Genomic DNA, 14,927 nt, shown 5'->3' on the forward strand with positions numbered 1-14,927 from the left:
GCCTGATAAGGCAGTCAGAGCCAGGCGCAGAGCAGGGCAGGGGCCTCCTGACGGCTGCGAAGCAGAGAAACAGATCAGGCTCCCAGTGCCTGGTTTGACAGCCCACAGGTCAAAAGCCAGGACCAATGGAGACAGATTTGAATCAACTTTCTTATCCAAAGAAGGGTTTTTGTTTGGTTTTTAATTTTTAAAAAATCTAAAAACTACATTGATGCTTTTGAACTGTGGTGTTGGAGAAGACTCTTGAGAGTCCCTTGGATTGCAAGGAGATCAAACCAGTCCATCCTAAAGGAAATAAGTCCTAAATATTCTTTGGAAGGACTGATGCTGAAGCAGAAGCTCCAATACTTTGGCCACCTGATGCGAAGAACTGCCTCATTGGAAAAGACCCTGATGCTGGGAAAGGTTGAAGGCAGGAGGAGAAGGGGATGACAGAGGATGAGACAGTTGGATGGCATCACCGACTCGATGGACATGAGTTTGAGCAAACTCTGGGAGATAGTGAAGGACAGGGAAGCCTGGCGTGCTGCAGTCCATGGGGTCGCAGAGAGTCAGACAGGACTGAGCGAGTGAGAAGTACGTGCTTACAATAAGCACTGGGTCAGGGAATATCTGAGGCAGAGGGAACAGCAGGTGCAAATGCCCAGGTGTGGATTATACTCGACCTGTTTGAGGGACAGCACAGAGGAGATGGTGGCTGGAGCCTTAGGGGGCCCGGGAAGAGTGGTGAGGGACCAGGCAGCCAGGTTGTGCCTGAGCTGAGATCTGCAGGGTGAGGAAGGGAGCAGAGGGAATTAGCATGACTTAGTGGGGGGACCTCATTCCCACTGGGTTTAGTGATTCAAGAATTCAAAGAAAAACTTTATATAATTGACCATAGGAGCTCACATTTATTCGGTGCCTTACTATATTGAGAACCTCTTTCATATGAACATGTCATTTTTTATTCTAACATACCCCTGGGAGGTAGAGATAATTATCTCCATTCTATAGATAACTATCTATAAAGGAATAGATAAGTATAGGACTGAAAATTTAAGTGATTCTTTTTCACCTCAAGGTCACCTGGCTTGTGGAATTTCAGGAACAAAAACTAAGCCAGAGCTGATCCCAGGCTTGTTCTATTACACATTTTTTTTCCTAATGCCCAGAACATAACGTTCATTCAAACTCTTGAGAAGACCCAGGACATTAGCGTTTTTAAGTTGCGTCTTTATTTTATTTATGTGCTTAATTTGAAAAATAGAAAAGATATTTTCAGGGAATAACAATCCTGAAATACACAAGGGCTTAAGTGGATTATTTCTTTGACCTTTTTTGAAAGTTGAGAGGAACACACTTTTAACACGGTGGAATGTAGCTTTATTAGTTTTGGTTGCAAATATAAAATTTTATTTCAACTGGTAGAATTCTTTGGCCCTGGAAGCACTGACAGTTTTCAAAAATGAACCCAAGAGCCTTAAAAAACCTGGCCTTCTCCCTGTTTCTGCCTTTTGAAATTAGATATATGTAAATGCCAGAGGTGGAATTTAACATCATTAGAAAACAAATGACTTCCAAATACCAAACCAAGTAAAAAGGATATTTCCTTGCCTGGAGATGATGATTTTAATAGCATTTCCTTGGTTCAATAAAGGATGGAGAAGCTGATGGGCCTTTAAGGAGCCAAGTCAGCCTCTGGTCTCCTGGGCTTGTCGATTCCTCCCATCTTATTTATTGTCCAACTAGAAGGAAAGCAATTATCTGATGCCAGTCCCAAGTCAGAAAGCCTTTTCTTCCTTCCTTCTCTCCCCCACTCCCCACTTTCTTGCCTCAGTAGGGGAGGAAAGCACTGTTCCTTTACCCTCGTCCGTTCTGTTAATGCAGCCTGCAAATTAAACTGACAGATTAACTGGAGAAAAAGGCATGTGTTCCTTTATTGATGCTAATGTTTTTATATATGTGGGGGCTTCACAGGAAAAGTAAAAGTGAAAACCCAAAGAAGGGATTAGACCTGAGGTCTTATTCACCATTTTAACAAAGGGTAATAAACGGCGAAGTGACCAGACAAAAGTAAAGGCGTTGGGGCTACTAGGGGTGTCAAAGGGTGGGAAGGTATGTATCTGGAGGAAGCTGATGGAAGATGCGTGTCATTCGAGTCAGGTTGTTTTGTTTATGCACTCACCTGATTGCTGGCGATAAAGGTTGTCCTCCTCTTCCTGGTATGAGTGGGGGTTGGAGGTGGGGGAAGTGGACCTTCACAAGGAGAATTTATGTCACCATTATGAAGGGAAATTTATGCCCTGCTTTTCGGCGGAAAAGTAAGGGGGGAAAGTGGTAGCAGAGAGTTTTCCCTATGTCTGCTGCTTCTCAATTGCCTTCAGCTTCAAACAGTCTTTATGTCAAGTGACATATTTTGGGGGTGGTGAATTTTTTTTTTAATTGTTTTGTTTGATAAGAAGAGAACTTTATTCACATAAATGCTCCATCATTTTATTTTATTGGCCATGCTACGCAGCATATGGGATCTTAGCTTACCGACCCTGCACTGGGAGCACAGAGCCTTAACTGTTGGACGCTGGGGGTGGGGAGGGTGGAGCGGGCGTGGGGTGGGGTGGAAGTTCTGTTTCCCTTAATTCCTTCTTCCCTCCTTCCTTTTTGACTCCATCTCCTTCCTTCCCGTGTGACTTTACTTTTCAGTGACACTGACAGCAGGGGTGGGACGAATCCCTCCAAGGCAAACTCCTTCCCCAGGGATGATCACTCCAGAGGCGCCCTTCTGTGGACAGGATAAAAGGCAAATTCCTGGTCTCCACCTTCCAGGCCTCTCCGTCATGGCCCCTCAGCTGGTGGCTCCGGGAAAGGACCTTGCCTGTCCCACCCTCTGTCCTTTGCGCAAGCTCCCCTCCTTCCTGTTCCCGTCCTCCCAGCTGCCCTCCTGCACCCCACTTCCTCCAGGACAGAACTCAGCCTCACCTGCTTCTCCTAACATGACTATTTCTGGAAGCTGCTGTAGAACACTTTCCCCTTCTGGCCCTGAGAGTTTCCCCTCCTGTCTGGGGCCTGAGGAGCACGTGAAAGAAGGACTGAAACCCAGCTCTGAAAAGTTCTAGTAGGTGATTTTGAGGAAGTCACTCCCCCGTAGTTCGAAACTCATTTCCTCATCTGTAAATTGAAGGGCACGGCTGGCCATCTCCTGGGGCTCCAGGGCTCTGTGTGTCTCTGGTTCTGGGGAAGCTTCCCATTTCCTTGAGCTGGGATTTCTGGGGGTCGGGCTCATCAAACTCTGAAGACCCTGGTCTTCCCCCCGCCCCCTCCCACTCACCCCCAGCATGCCCCTGCTGATAAGCTCTTCCCCACAAAAGCCTCAAACAATTTTCCATCCACTGAAATGGACTGATGGGGCTTGTAGCTACACAGAAAGTTTTGTTCCTACAGTTATGACAAGTGTTATGAAGGGGACACCTGTGAACTCTGACCCAGTGACATTTCACTCAGGCCCTTAGCCAGGTGTAAAAATAGAAGAAGAAGGTGTGTTTTTTTCCTGTTTATCTGCAGGCGTTCCTGCAGACTCAAGATACCAATCCTTTTTTGTTTTCTACCTTGCAAACATCTTGCAATTTCTGGTTTGCCCATTAATTCATTGTGGCATCTTTCCAGTATGTGTTGTATTTGTATTTTGATGTAGTCAAATTTATTTATATTTTTCTTTAAGGTCTGTGCTCTGTGTGTGTGTTTAAATAAACACTTACCTATTCTGAAGTACTCTGCATATAAGTTAAATAAGCAGGGTGACAATATACGTGAAGAAAGCTGATCGCCGAAGAATTGATGCTTTTGAACTGTGGTGCTGGAGAAGACTCTTGAGAGTCCCTTGGACTGCAAGGATATCCAACCAGTCCATTCTAGAGGAGCTCGATCCTGGGTGTTCATTGGAAGGACTGATGCTAAAGCTGAAACTCCAATCCTTTGGCCACCTCATGCGAAGAGTTGACTCACTGGAAAAGACTGATGCTGGAAGAGATTGGTGGTGGGAGGAGACGGGGATGACAGAGAATGAGAAGGCTGGATGGCATCACCGACTCGATGGACATGAGTTTGAGTGAACTCCAGGAGTTGGTGATGGACAGGGAGGCCTGGCATGCTGTGATTCATGGGGTCGCAAAGAGTCGGACACGACTGAGTGACTGAACTGAACTGATTCTGAAGTAACAATGATATTTTCCTCTGAAGGTGTTAGTTTCTCTTTTCCTTTAGGTCAGTTACCCATGTGTTCTGTGGCATGTGTGTGTGTGCGTGTGCGTGTGTGTGTGTATGTGTTAGGAATCTAATTTTAGTTTTCATATGGATTGCTCAGAAACACTTTTTAAAACTGTGATAAAAGTCATCTCATAAAATTCACATTCAAAACAGGTAAGCCGTGTTTAAGTGCACAGTTCAGGGCAATTTAATGCATTTACTGTGCTGTGGAACCCTCAGCACTGTCTATTTCCACAGTGTTCTTCATCAGCCCAAGAGGAAACCAAATACCCACTTGGCAGTCACTCCCATGCTCCCTCCCCCAGCCCCTGGTAACCATTTATCTGCTTTCTGTCCCTATGAATTTGCCTATTTTGGATATTTCCATAAAATTGAGTTATACGATACATGGCCTTTTGTGTCTGGTTTCTTTCACTTTTTCAAGGTTCATCCACATGGTAACATGAATCAGTATTTCATTCCTTTTTATGCCAAATGATATTCCATTGTATGGATGTACCATGTTTTCTTTATCCAGTCATTGCCTGAAGGACACTTGGATTGTTTCCACTTTTCTGCTGTTATAAATAGCGATGCTATGAACATGCCTGCGCGAGATTTTGTTTGCCCACCTGTTTACAATTCTTTTGGGCTCAGCAATACTCTCTGAAGTCTATTCTTTCTCCATTGATCTGTAGCCCCATTTCTGTCCTACACTGAGTTTCCACATGCGTGTGGGTCTCTTTCTAGGCTCCTTATTTTGTTCCCTTAGTCCAATAATCCATCCTGGCACCAACACTATGCTCTTAAGAGTTTCATGGTGTGTCTGGATATCTGGCTGAACACCTCCCTGCTTAGTTAAGACTGTCTTGGTTACACTTAGCCTTTTGCTCTTCCATTCAGGTTTTAAGAGCGGCTTGCCAAGTTCCACAAAACTCTGCTGGGATTTGTTTTGATCATATAGGTTGATGTGCAGAAAATGGCTATCTTTGTGATGCTGAAGCTTTCCAGCACACACTCATGGCTCTTTCTCCTCCTCCCTAAAGACTTTGGCTCTGCTTGGGTCAAAGAGAGCTTTGGCTCTCCCCTAAGTCTTGGGGAACCTGGTGAACTCCCTTCTTCTGGTCTCAGGGTCCCCTGCAACCCGTATTTATCCCTCAGAGCCCTGATCACAATGGTCCCAAAATCATTCATTGGGTGGGTCTTGGTTTAATGTCTGGGCAGCAGCCATCTGCCAGGGCTATGATGTTACATGCTTACCTTGATATCCTCAGCTTGACAATCAGGGGCTGACACATACCGAGGTCCCAGTAAGTATTTGTTAAAAGAATGAGGAAGGCCTTCTGGATTCAGAGCACTTTGGCCAGACCTAGAGAGATGGGGAACAAAAGTTACCTAACTTGCCTCTGCTTCGGCTTTCTTTTCTGGAAATTGGGGGATGTGATTAGCATGCACAGAGGATGACATGAGCTGAACTATGTGAGAAGCATCTGGAGCAATGCCTGGCAAGTCATCAGAGCTACCTGTGCTTACCTGCCTCGTCCTTCCCCTCTGTCAATATTCAGCCTCCCACTCCCGTGATTCCAAAGCCCTTTCCCCAACATTACCCCATTTTGATTTTGCCTCCCTCATGAACTAGTCACCTTATTCCCTTTCAGCATATGATGCAAAGTAGTCTCAGACAGGAAGAACGACACTTCTAAGACCTTAAACCTAGAAGTCTTGACCCAAAGCTAATGTATGTAATCTTGGAGGTGTTTTCCAGCTCAGCCAGTCAGTAGAACTGCCAGTTAGATTTTGAGAGCTATATGTGTGTGCATACATGCTCAGTTGCTTTAGTCGTGTCTGACTCTTTGCGACCCTATGGACCATAGCCCACCAGGCGCCTCTGTTCACGGGATTCTCCAGGCAAGAATACTGGAGTGGGTTGCCATGCCCTCTTCCAAGGGATCTTCCTGACCCTGGGATCAAACCCGAGTCTCCAGGATTGCAGGCAGATTACTGCTGAGCCACCAGGGAAGAAGCCCTGAGAACTATACAGCTCTTCCCAAAACAAACAAAAAAATCCAGATCCATAGTATTGACTTACATTATTTTTATTTTATTGTTACTGAAATAGGTAACAATATTTTCAAGATTTTTATTTCTATTTTAATTAGGTAGAGGAGCTACCCCACGTCCGAGGTCAGGGGTGGCAGCCGAGAGGAGCAACCCCATGTCCAAAGAGTGGCGGGCGGAGAGGAGCTACTCCACATTCAAGGTCAGGAGGGGTGACTCATTCAAGGTAAGAAGCAGCAGCTGTGCTTTGCTGAAGCAGCCGTGAAGAGATACCCCACGTCCAAGGTAAGAGAAACCCAAGTAAGATGGTAGGTGTTGCGAGAAGGCATCAGCGGGCAGACACACTGAAACCATAATCACAGAAAACTAGCCAATCTGATCACACAGACCACAGCCTTGTCTAACTCTATGAAACTAAGCCATGCCATGTGGGGCCACCCAAGACCGGCGGGGCATGGTGGAGAGGTCTGACAGAATATGGTCCACTGGAGAAGGGAATGGCAAACCACTTCAGTATTCTTGCCTTGAGAACCCCATGAACACTATGAAAAGGCAAAATGATTGGATACTGAAAAAGGAACTCCCCAGGTGGAGAAATAACTCCAGAAAGAATGAAGGGATGGAGCCAAAGAAAAAGCAATACCCAGTTATGGATATGACTGGTGATAGAAGCAAGGTCTGATGTTGTAAAGAGCAATATTGCATAGGAACCTGGAATGTTAGGTCCATGAATCAAGGCAAATTGGAAGTGGTCAAACAGGAGATGGCAAGAGTGAACGCAGGCATTTTAGGAATTAGCAAACTAAAATGGACTGGAATGGGTGAATTTAACTCAGATGACCATTGTATCTACTATATGGGCAGGAATCCCTTAGAAGAAATGGAGTAGCCATCATGGTCAACAAAAGAGTCCAAAATGCAGTACTTGGATGCAATCTCAAAAATGACAGAATGATCTCTGTTCGTTTCCAAGGCAAGCCATTCAATATCACAGTAATCCAAGCCTATGCCCCAACCAGCAACGCTGAAGAAGCCGAAGTTGAATGGTTCTAAGAAGACCTACAAGACCTTCTAGAACTAACACCCTATAAAGATGTCCTTTTCATTATAGGGAACTGGAATGCAAAAGTAGGAAGTCAAGAAACACCTGGAGTAACAGGCAAATTTGGCCTTGGAGTAGGGAATGAAGCAGGGCAAAGGCTAATACAGTTTTGTAAGAGGATGCACTGGTCATAGCAAACACCCTCTTCCAACAACACAAGAGAAGACTCTACACATGGTCATCACCAGATGGTCGACACTAAAATCAGATTGATTATATTCTTTGCAGCCAAAGATGGAGAAGGTCTATACAGTCAGCAAAAACAAGACCAAGAGCTGACTGTGGCTCAGATCATGAACTCCTTATTGGCAATTCAGACTTAAATTGAAGAAAGTAGGGAAAACCACTAGACCATTCAGGTATGACCTAAATGAAATCCCCTATGAGTATACAGTTGAAGTGAGAAATAGATTTAAGGGACTAGACCTGATAGACAGAGTGCCTGATGAACTATGGTCGGAGGTTTGTGACACTGTACAGGAGACAGGGACCAAGACCATCCCCATGGAAAAGAAATACAGAAAAGCAAAAGGGCTGTCTGAGAAGGCCTTACAAATAGCTGTGAAAAGAAGAGAAGTGAAAAGCAAAGGAGAAAAGGAAAGATATAAGCATCTGAATGCAGAGTTCCAAAGAATAGCAAGGAGAGATAAGAAAGCCTTCCTCAGTGATCAGTGCAAAGAGATAAAGGAAAACAACAGAATGGGAAAGACTAGAGATCTCTTCAAGAAAATTAGAGATACCAAGGGATCACTTCATGCAAAGATGGGCTCGATAAAGGACAGAAATGGTATGGACCTAACAGAAGCAGAAGATATCAAGAAGAGGTGGCAAGAATACACAGAAGAACTGTACAAAAAAGATCTTCATGACCCAGATAATCATGATGGTGTGATCACTCACCTAGAGCCAGACATCCTGAAATGTGAAGTCAAGTGGGCCTTAGAAAGCATCACTACGAACAAAGCTAGTGGAGATAATGGAATTCCAGTTGAGCTATTTCAAATCCTGAAAGATGATGCTGTGAAAGTGCTGCACTCAATATGCCAGCAAATTTGGAAAACTCAGCAGTGGCCACAGGACTGGAAAAGGTCAGTTTTCATTCCAATCCCAAAGGAAGGCAATGCCAAAGAATGCTCAAACTACCACACAATTGTACTCATCCCACACGCTAGTAAAGTCATGCTCAAAATTCTCCAAGCCATGCTTTAGCAGTACATGAACTGTGAACTTCCAGATGTTCAAGCTGGTTTAAGAAAAGGCAGAGGAACCAGAGATCAAATTGCCAACATCTGCTGGATCATTGAAAAAGCAAGAGAGTTCCAGAAAAACATCTATTTCTGCTTTATTGACTATGCCAATGCCTTTGACTGTGTAGATCACAATAAACTGTGGAAAATTCTGAAAGAGATGGGAATACCAGACCACCTGACCTGCCTCTTGAAAAACCTGTATGAAGGTCAGGAAGCAACAGTTAGAACTGGACATGGAACAACAGACTGGTTCCAAATAGGAAAAGGAGTAGGTCAAGGCTGCATATTGTCACCCTGCTTATTTAACTTATATGCAGAGTACATCATGAGAAATGCTGGGCTGGAAGAAGCACAAGCTGGAATCAAGATTGCCGGGAGAAATATCAATAACCTCAGATATGAAGATGACACCACCTTTATGGCAGAAAGTGAAGAGGAACTAAAAAGCCTCTTGATGAAAGTGAAAGACGAGAGTGAAAAAATTAGCTTAAAGCTCAACATTCAGAAAACTAAGATCATGGCATCTGGTCCCATCACTTCATGGGAAATAGATGGGGAAACAGTGGAAACAGTGTCAGACTTTATTTTTGGGGGCTCCAAAATCACTGCAGATGGTGATTGCAGCCATGAAATTAAAAGACGATTACTCCTTGGAAGGAAAGTTATGGCCAACCTAGACAGCATATTAAAAAGCAGAGACATTACTTTGTCAACAAAGGTCCATCTAGCCAAGGCTATGGTTTTTCCAGTGGTCAAGTATGGATGTGAGAGTTGGACTGCGAAGAAAGCTGAGCACTGAAGAACTGATGCTTTTAAACTGTGGTGTTGGAGAAGACTCTTGAGAGTCCCTTGGACTGCAAGGAGATCCAACCAGTCCATTCTAAAGGAGATCAGTCCTGGGTGTTTATTGGAAGGACTGATGCTGAAGCTGAAACTCCAATACTTTGGCCACCTCATATGAAGAGTTGACTCACTGGAAAAGACCCTGATGCTGGGAGTGATTGGGGGCAGGAGGAGAAGGGGACGACAGAGAATGAGATGACTGGATGGCATCACCGACTCGATGGACACGAGTCTGGGTGAACTCCGGGAGCTGGTGATGGACAGGGAGGCCTGGTGTGCTGCGATTCATGGGGTCACAAAGAGTTGGACGCGACTGAGTGACTAAACTGAACTGAACTGAAATAGGTATAAACCTAAAATTAACCTGGAAGCTGTCACGCTCACACTCTATAAACCAACTGTAAAACCAAAACAAAATTTCTAAGTAGATCAAACGCAAACTCAAAACCAATAAAATCCACAATAACAACATTAAATTAATGTGACTGGTGATGCGTTGCTGAAATGAAACCTCTTGCATCGAGTTTAATAGTAGCGGAGTGATGTTTTTACACGTTCCATTTCCTGTGTCCTCGTCTTTTGATTTCGATCACGAGTTATCATTTGAGCCACTTGAATTACTGTCATAGTTTTCTTAAACAAAAAACAACAAACTCATTTGTTTTCCAGTTTGATGGAGTGAACAATTGAAACAACGCATCCTTAGATGCAATAATGAAAACATGGGGAATGATGCACTTGGTATAACAGCATTCGTATATTTACTGTGATACTCAGCACTAATGAACTATTATGAGTGAGTTCACCCAAGACAATAATGGAACAGTTTGTGCTTTTGCAAAGGATGTATTGTGCTGATTGTCACGGAACACCTCCTTCCTGAGCAACCATGTGGGGTTGATGATTCAATTCTCCCACCCATTTACTCCACTGGAACCGTAACAGGAGGGAAAGGGGCAGGGCACAACTTTTGAAAGAATGACATAGCCCAAGGATACAACATAAACCGATTAGAATCAAATGAAACCAAAGTGGCAGACAAGACCAGACCTTAATCCTCAATCAACAAGTGAAATGACACAAGGTGCCATGACAGTTCCACAGCACTGTTAAGAGACCAAGGAGTGGGCATGATGGCCCAAATCCCGGAAATCTCCACCCCTTCCCCAAAATAGTTGCAATAATCCTCTCACTCATTAGCATATGAAATTACCCAGCCTATAAAAAGGAACCACACCAAATTTCCGTGGCCCAGTTTGCCCTCTGCAATGGCCCACACTGTCTGTGGAGTGTGATGCTTTCTGTATCTGAATAAATCCACTTCTTACCTATGACTTTGTCTCTCACTGAATTCTTTCTGCGATGAGACATCAAGAACCTGAGCTTCATTAGGTCTGAAACCAGGTACTGGGCATTTTGGCTGGGTGTGAGTCCCAGCCACATGGGTTTCAGTCCCAAACTTGGTTTTGGCTGGGTTCAAGTCTCAATCTGAGGTAAAAGGTTTCAGAACCATCAGGAAACTTCATCCTCCCAAGTTTCCAGAAGTCACTTGGCCTCCTGCAGCCTCTTATATCCTTCAAATATTTGATCAGGGCTCTGTTCTTCTCTCATTAGCAGGAAACAATTAAAATGATACATCATACCCAGGGTCTGTGCCATTTTCATGGTGTCAAATTACAGTTTCAACGCGTTAAACTATTTAAGAAGGTAATTTCTTAGCCCCTAAAGTTGAAGTTCAATGATCCCCGCCTGATAACATTCTGAGTTTAGCACCAGCAAAATATATGGTCTGGAACACAAGAAGTGAGATAATTGTTGTGGCTACCAGCATAGAACCAAGTCAGCCGGATGTGCCTACATCAACTCACCACAAGTGAAATGTAGTCACGCCGGGCTCAGAAGCACAAACTTTGAAATAGATTATTATTATTTTTTCCAGTTCCGTTCTAAAATAATTCTAGTGGAGAACCACAGGGCCTGTGCAGAATTGTTTGAGGAACTCTGGGCCCAAAGACTGCCAAGTCTGCGAACAAACCCTGGCAGGGCCGGCGCAGGTGCCCTGTGACCAGACCCTCCCGTTCGGAGCTCAGGATGTGGGGGGCTCGGGTGAGAGTGGCTCTTGCCTGCCGGCCTGTCGCTGTCATCTGCACCTTCCTTCCCCAGGAAACAAACGGTGGATCAGACCTCCCAGGCTCTCCGCTTCCCTCGTGTCTGGCGGGGCGCCAGGGCTTCGGGGCCCCTCCCCGCGGTCCTGGGTGACAGGCCCCACCCCACCCTCCGATGCTTCGGGTACCCCCCCGCCCACGGCCACCCCCACCATGCGCAGGCCCAAGAAGGCAAAGAGGCCCAGCCACCCTCACCAGGGATTGTCTTTTCTGTTTTTGCTGGTTTCAGGCTTTTTTCTGCCTGAGTGAAAATGAAACAAACACCCCCCTGCGCCGCCCCACCACCAGACACACGCGCACCGGCACTCGCGCACTAGCGCGCGGGGCCTCCCAGCGGCCGTGTCCGGGGCGGGCCCCGCTCTGCACAAACAGCCGCGGGCCGGGCCGACCGGGGAGCGTGCCGCCCGCTGCGCAGCGCCCGCCGGCTCCCTCGCGCCCCTGCCCGCCGCCTCGGAGGAGCGCCCGGCGGCCGGCCGACGGGAGCCCAGGCGGCACACCCCGCCCGGGCACGCCCCGCGGGGCTCGGGCGGAGGCAGCGCGCCGACTGTTCGGGCAGCCGAGGACGCCGCCGGGGCCGGGAGCCGAGGCGCCGGCCAGCCCCCCGCGCGCCCAGCTTCTGCGGATCAGGTGGGTCCCACGAGGCGCCGCCCCAGCCCCCTGAGGCCGCGAGCCCCCGGGCGGCGGGCGCCGGGTGGGGGCGGCGCGACGGGAGGACGGGCCGCCGCGCCGGCCCTGCCCTGTTGCTGCCCTGCCCGTGTCCCCGCTTTTGTTCTGATCGCTCCCGCGGTGCCCAACTCTGACCCGGTCTCTTCCCATCTCGTCCCCGTCGCAGCCTCTGCCCAGCCTTCCAGACTCGGGCCTCTTGAAGGGCTGCGGGCAGGGCTTCCCACGGGGTCCGGGGCGGGGGGTGGAGGCGGGAGAAGGCAGGCTCAGGGGGCGCAGGGCGGGACCACCGAGGAAGTCCCGGAAGAGGGGAGGGCTCTGCCCCATCTGCGGGGCAGGAGGAGGGAAGGGGCGCCCTCGCCCTGGACGGGGTGGGAAGAGGATCCCTCCGGGAATGGGGCTCCTGGGAGGGCGAGGGAGGGGCGCAGGAACCCCTCGGAGCCGGGGCGCCGAGAGGGAGAGGTCGGGGAGCTCAGAAAGCCGAGCACCGAGCCCAACACCCAGCACGGGGAAAGTTTCAAACGTAGTAACTTCGGCAGCTACGAGGCCGGGGGCGTCGGGGTGATGGGAGGCGATCGGGGCCCTTCAAGTGTTCAGACCACCACGTTCCCACTCCAAGGGGACACCACCCTGCGTTTGAAAATGGCAGAAAAGCAGCTAAACAGAATGATTGCACAAACTCTTGAAAGGCGTCCAAGAAACAGTAAAGTGGAAAAAAATGTCAGCACGCAAAGAGAGAAAGCAGAGCCACTTGAGATTCCCAGTCTTCCCGCGGCCCGGGGAGGGGAGGGACGGCGGCGCGGAGGTTTGTCCGCCCGCGCGCTCCTCTCTGCAGAGGCGAGCCCCGAGCCCCTGCGGCGGCGTTGGTGGCTTTGCTTGTCGTTTGCGCTCCTCCTCAGGCCTCGTGGCCTCCTCCGTTTACTTAGAAATGGGTGGGTCTCAAGGGGCCGGAGGTGGGGCGGGGAGCATCTGGCCTCGCTGCTTCTTAGCTGGGAAACCCTTTCCTAGCGAGAGCCTCAGTTTCCGCGACCACGAAACAGAGACAGCTGTGAGTAAGGAAATGCCAAGGGCCGAGGGACTGGGGTGGGTGGGGGGTCGCGTGTACGTGGGGGCATGTTGCGGGTGTTCTGTTGTCCTTCTGCACCTTTTGGGCTACGCGAAGTTCTTTCTTCCTTCCTGGGAGTCATTCCTGGGTCTTCCTTGCCTTCCCTACCACGTTGAGGGGGGAGGGGGCAGGTGCAGATTCTTAGTTATTGTTACATGGAACAGGTGCACAATGCTGAACAAGCTAGCGCTGAAGACGTCCCTCGGGTTCATCTGGTTAGGAGGATTTCAAACTTTGCCCCTGAGAGGCCTAGAGTCCTGGCTCAAGGGGCACCATGGTGGGGGAGGGGAACCTGGGCGGCAGGGCGCTGATCTTTCCCTTCCATCTTTTTCAGACAGAACCAGTTCAGGTCTGCCTTTGCCTCCTCTAGATACTGGGAAACCCTGGAGGCTGTTTTCAGTATCAGATTCGTCAGATCCAGTCAGATCTGGCCCCTTTGGGTGTAGCAACTGAATCTAGAGGTGTGCAGAGTGATTTGGGCAAGACCCACCAGTGGCCAAGCCTTGCCAGGAAACCTGTGTCCTTAGTCGTTGGTCAGGAATGCCTTTTCCTGGCCCTGGTGGCTCTGAGCTTTTAGCATCGGCCCACCCAGACCCTAACTCCAGGACCTCCAGGGACACCTCCCTACCCTCAGGGGAGAAACAGCCCAGGAGTCTCCTACGCTGAGCTTTTCCAGGCCTTCAGCAAGCGTTTCACCTGCAGTTTGGTTTCACAGGCTGAGGTCAAAACTCTCCAGAAACTAATCAGCACACTGCAGCTTGCTTGGCCCAGCCCAACAAGTATCAACCGACTTTATCGTTGAGGCAATGTAGGCTGAGAGACCAAGTAACTTGCTGGTGGGCACTCAGCTCCTAAATCGCAGCTGGGATTTGAAAGCGGCTCTGTCTGTCTCTAAGGCTTCTGCTCTTTGCATTGCATCATCTCTCATGATGGCTAGAAACTGATTAATGGGCAACTGTCATGGAGATGGGGGCAAGGGTGAGGGGAGAACGACTGAAAGGGGGACTAGGTTACGGTGGTGGGGCTGACATTTATATCGGTGCATTCATAGCATATATATACTTGTATTTTAACTGTTTTCTGCCCTGTGCATTTGTGGGCACTCAGTCACTAAGTCGAATTGGACTCTTTTGCGACCCCATGGACTGCATCTGTCAAACTCTCCTGTCCATGGGATTCTCCAGGCAAGAATACTGGAATGGGTTGCCATTTCCTCCTCCAGGGGATCTTCCTGACCCAGTGATCCAACTTCTTTACCACTGAGCCACCTTTTCTGCCCTGTATGTTCTCATTATTTTAGTTTTTATTTTCCAGTTATTCTACAATTATTTTCTTTTCCTATGTTTTAACTAAAGTATAATTTTCATACAATAAAATTCACAGATTGTAAGTGCTAAGTTTACCAAGTTTTGATAGTGGTTTGCACTCATGTAGCCACCACCTAAAATGAGATATGAAATATTTGCATCATCCTAGAAGGTTCCCATTTGTAGTGAATTTTCCTTCCACACTTCCAAGCAACC

The 14,927-nt window shown here is 47.9% G+C and overlaps 1 protein-coding gene and 1 long non-coding RNA gene across 6 annotated transcripts in view; one reads left to right on the forward strand and one right to left on the reverse strand.

The window, feature by feature from the left end:
* Window positions 1–1,206: 1,206 nt before the first annotated feature.
* On the reverse strand, window positions 1,207–12,561 carry LOC129539954 (uncharacterized). 3 transcript variants are annotated; one of them, XR_008682555.2, is made up of 4 exons: window positions 12,438–12,561; window positions 5,479–5,587; window positions 3,732–3,993; window positions 1,207–2,758 (listed from the first exon to the last, which is right to left on the reverse strand). It is a non-coding gene; the product is annotated as an uncharacterized LOC129539954 (long non-coding RNA). The 3 variants fall into 3 exon arrangements; XR_016038526.1 differs by lacking the exon at window positions 12,438–12,561 and adding an exon at window positions 11,340–11,765; XR_016038525.1 differs by lacking the exon at window positions 12,438–12,561 and adding an exon at window positions 10,800–11,765.
* The window catches only part of GGTA1 (glycoprotein alpha-galactosyltransferase 1 (inactive)), an 82,936-nt gene continuing 79,982 nt past the window's right edge, over window positions 11,974–14,927 (forward strand). For 2 of the 3 annotated variants that reach the window (XM_055401091.2, XM_055401090.2), the window contains exon 1: window positions 11,974–12,263. The gene's annotated coding sequence lies outside the window, so the exon portion shown is untranslated. Of the gene's footprint in view, window positions 12,264–13,234; window positions 13,348–14,927 lie in introns of those variants that run through there. The other variant, XM_055401092.2, reaches the window with a different exon arrangement.

This window comes from Moschus berezovskii, chromosome 11 (assembly GCF_049115385.1).
Source record: "Moschus berezovskii isolate FMDL1 chromosome 11, NW_MosBer_1.0, whole genome shotgun sequence".
Classification (NCBI taxonomy): Eukaryota; Metazoa; Chordata; class Mammalia; order Artiodactyla; family Moschidae; genus Moschus; species Moschus berezovskii.